Source organism: Cervus canadensis, chromosome 15 (assembly GCF_019320065.1).
Source record: "Cervus canadensis isolate Bull #8, Minnesota chromosome 15, ASM1932006v1, whole genome shotgun sequence".
NCBI lineage: Eukaryota > Metazoa > Chordata > Mammalia > Artiodactyla > Cervidae > Cervus > Cervus canadensis.
In genome coordinates this window covers 32,217,749-32,222,191 of record NC_057400.1, presented here as the reverse complement: position 1 = coordinate 32,222,191, position 4,443 = coordinate 32,217,749, and the positions used below count along the sequence as shown (strand labels likewise).

The 4,443-nt window shown below is 39.6% G+C and overlaps 1 pseudogene; it reads right to left on the bottom strand.

The window, feature by feature from the left end:
• Positions 1 to 525: 525 nt before the first annotated feature.
• Positions 526 to 1,419, bottom strand: LOC122453951 (annotated as a pseudogene).
• Between the last annotated feature and the right edge of the window lie 3,024 nt (positions 1,420 to 4,443).

Below are 4,443 nucleotides of genomic sequence, written 5' to 3'. Positions count from 1 at the left end.
TGCCTGATAGTAAGGGATAGAATATTCATTTTCTTTTACTTTTTAAAAAAGCTGTTGTCTACTATTTTACTTATTTTTTTTTTACAGCTTTGTTGAGATACAATTGACAGATAATGTGTTAGTTTAAGATGAACAGGCATACAAAGTATTGATTTGTTACATTTATATAGGGATCAAATGATTACCCCCGTAGATAATACTTCCATCATGTCATATAATTATTGTTTTCTCTTTGTGGTGAGAGCATTTGAAATCTACCTTCTTAGCAACATTCCTTTACTCTAGATATTTCAGTCCAAACCTCTTGAAAACCAGCATGATGTTACCTAATTCATTTGTGGGTTTCCCCAGTAGCTCAGTGGTAAAGAATCCAATACAGGAGACTCGGGTTCAATCCCTGGGTGAGAAGATCCCTTGGAGAGGAAATGGCAACCCACTCCAATATTCTTTTTTTTTCTGCTGCTTGTTCAATAAGTTAATTATTGTCTTTATCTGAAAAATCTTGATAGAAAATTGTGGTTTGGTTTAACTCTTGGCCGCCCATTCCCGAGCTCTAAGGAAGCTTGCCTTTTTCTGAGCTACCCAATCTTTCTTCTGGGCAAGTGACATTTTGGGATGGTTCTACTTCTTCTTTTTAAACCTCTTTCTTAGGCTTCTTCTCATACACTGGATTCTCTCGTATTGCAGCATGAGCTTTCTTATACATCTCCTCCAACATGTCTGGAGTTATGTTCGTTATGTGCTGAGAGAATTGTTTCTTATAAGCATCCTCATCTTCTTCAATCAGGTAATGCATGTAATCTACAGCTTTCTGCCCCATGATGTGCTTTTGGTGTACCTCAGCACTGAATTCTTTGCTTTCTGAGTCATAACTGGGGACCCGTTTGTACTGAGGGATAGACAAGCCTCCAGGGACAGCTCCCTTTAGGGCCTCAAAAACTTTATTCCTGGTAGTAGTTCTGGCAAGTCCTGCCTCTAGGTAACAAGTGAAGGCACCAGGTTGACCATCAATGCTTTCCACATTGTATTTATCTCCCGTCACCTTGACTTGGCCTTCATAAATTTTGTCCATACCAAACCTATTAATAAGCCTGTGGGCCAGCGCAGGCTAGTACAATATGCTGCAGCATGATTTGTCAGGCCAAACTTCACACCACGTTTTGGGAGTTCATGAGCATAAGCTGCACAAACTATCATATCTCCTTCTATACAGGCATAAGAAATCTGACAAATAATATCTCTGTTCGTTACATGAACGATCATTCTGTATTTAGGTGTGTTGTACTTATTTTTATCTTGGATTACCAGTCGTTTCTGAGCATAGTAGTCAGCTTTGCCCTCTTGCTGTCTTCTGAATTTCACTTTGTATCCCTTGAAGTAGGCCTTGTTTTGGACAACTTTAACAACCCCCATCCTGCAGAACAGAACCCTGACTCCACAGCTTGCCGCAGAGCTTCAGGACCAGCACGGTTTCGGGGGTGGAAAAGCCCCACTCCAATATTCTTGCCTAGGAAATCCCATGGGCAGAAGAGCCTGGCAGGCTATAGTCTGTGGGATCGCAAGGAGTCAGACACGACTTAGCGACTAAACAATAACAATTCCTTTGTATCACTCAGTACCCTGCACAGTGCTGGGCATGGACGGTACAAATGCTCCAACTTCCCCAAGCATGAACTGCAAACAGGATTACCAAAATCATGGCAACAGCAGTGTAAATTTGGTGTGCTAGACCTTTTCTAAAAGCAAGAACATAACAGAAGAGGCATCAGGTGGGTTTTTCGTGGTTTGTGTACCCACTAGACTCTTGGTGCCTCCCGAGTTGTTTGTTTCTTTGGGGATTTTTCACCTGAACTTTGGTCTCAGTTCACTTCCTCTTGCCTTTGAGTGTGTGTGTGTGTGCTAAGTCGCTTCTGCCTTTAAGAGACAGCTCAATCTTCACGTCTTCTGCGGAGGGAACATTCCCTGACTTCTTGAGGTAGAAGGGACTGCTTTCTCTGTATTCTACTCCTAGTATCACACTTCATAGCACATGTGGTATAGAAGGTAACATTGATGCGTTTGTGTAGGGGTGGGGGTGAGGTTGTGCGTTTACAGGGAAGCCTGGGAGAAGTTCATTGCCATCTGATGGGGAGATAAATCTGTAACACAATATACATCTCACATCATGGCTGTGTAGATTTACATGACATGTTCAGATATATAAGTAGGTAGACAGGTAGGTAGATAGATAGAAGGAAGAAGTTTTCCTTGACCTTCATAGGATTCCTGGCTAGGTCTAAAAAATGAAATTGACAAAGACAGATGAGCAAGAGAAAAGCACACAAATTTATTTAATGTAAGTTTTACATGACATAGACGTCTTCAAAAGGAAATGAAGACTCATGGGAATTCCCTGGCCATTCTGTAGTTAGGACTGTATACTTCCACTGCAGGGGACACAAGTTCCATCCCCAGTCCGGGAACTACGATTCTGCATGCTGTGTGGCGTGGCCAAAAAAAAAAAAAAAATGAAATGAAGACCCACAGAAATAGTTAGACCTGAGTATTTTTATGCTAGGTTTGATGAAGAGAGGATAGTCAAGGAAGAGTATAATAGGTTAGAGGATATGAGGTAATCACATTAAACTGGGGCAAACTTAGCAAAGCCGATTTGTTAGGATTCTTCTCCGGGTCCATTTGTCTTTGGAGAAAGAATGCTCGCTTCCTACAGGTATAGAGAGAGCACCTCTCACAGGAGGTTCTTTGAAAGGTAGTAGTGGGGAGAAGGTCAGAGTAACTGTCTTAGAGCTTCTATTGTTTTCTCAAACTCCTTCCACTTAAAACAGTCAATATCCAAGGTGCCATATTTTGAGGAATCAAGTCCTGGACCGCATCATTAGTAAAGCATAGTTCAAATTGCCCCACTAGAAACTTTTCAAGATTTAAATATCTGTTTCTTGAAAAATAAAAAAGAATTTAAAGGTCAAGTTAGTTTGATAAATTCAAGATTAAAGTTAAATTTTCCAATGTATGCTTTAATTTTTCCCTGCAATATTTTTCAAAACTCTTAATGTGTGGATGTGAATTGTGAACTCCCAAGTGTGAATCCAGTATACAGCATTTCCTAATCATACATGCCCATAGAATTCCTTCTTTTTTCATGCCCTGTAGAACACAATGTAGAGTTTGATTTCACAGTTGAGAATAGAGAAAGATATTAATGTCATCACAGATTCATTGCCTACATTTGGATCAGCATGTTAAGTTTCCTCATCTGCAAAATGGGGATAATACTTATTTCATATTGCTGTTGGCAAATCAGAAAAGGTTTATAAAATGCTTAGGTGTTTTCAGTAGATCTTCACAATTATGACTATTAACAATAATATATCTGGGATCTGACTATTTATCTTCAGAACCTCAGTGCTTTGCAGAGTCCTGAATCTGAAGCTGAGTTGAGTTCAGACTGTTACACATGGCTCAGCTTCAGCGTGTGGGTGGCCCAATGGCTTCCCTCCTATCTGTATCCTTTGTCCTTTAACAATATTGGAGTCAATCTTAGATGAGTCCCATTGTGGTCATGGTCCTGTTGCTTAGTAACTTCTTATAAAAAACAAAAATAAGATAAAAGAAGAAATGAGGTTTGAATTGAATAATTTCTAGAGTTCATGTTCTTTAAAATTTTAAGGGATGGAATTTTCCTGGTGGTTCAGGGGTTATAGGTCTCGGTGCTTTCACTGCTGTGGTCCCATGTTCAATTCCTGGTCAGGGAACTAATATCCCACAAGCTTCACGGTGCAGCCAAAAATAAAATAAAAAAATAAAATTCTAAGGGAGACCAGAAGTAATTCTCAAGCTGTATCAGGTAGCGTTTTGTTGCTCTTTTGACTGGGTTGATGAGCACAAGTGTCTACACACCACTTTATTTTTTTCAGTTAGGAAGTCCAACGTAAACTAGATTGCCATCAATATTCTTGATATAAAGGAATTGATTTTGGTTAATCTTTTATCAGATTACATGTCAGTTTTACATATGACTATACAGCACTATTAACTAGAATTTCTATCTGGAAGTCATTTTCACGCATCTGCTCCCTGACCTATTTACAGTAAGTGCAGCTGTGGGGTGGTTCTCTAGGCAGGATTCAGAAACACTGCCGTTTTTGAAATAAACCAGATGTTTTCCGTTTCAAAGAAAAAGATCACACCTAGTGAAGTGTTTGTTTACAAGCTTCACAATAATACCAAAGATTATAAGAAAAGTTTCAAGGGACATGGATCACAGAAATCAGTTGAACACCACACTTTTCCAATTTCCTGCGAAGTCACAAAAGGAACACACAAAAGTAGACCTTGGCGGGCTGCGAGGATTTGTAGGTTAAGGTTATAGTGACAAGATTACAGTGAGAGTTAGTCTGAAGAGAGACTGCCACTTGGCTTTATTTGGTTTCTGTCCATTTTTCC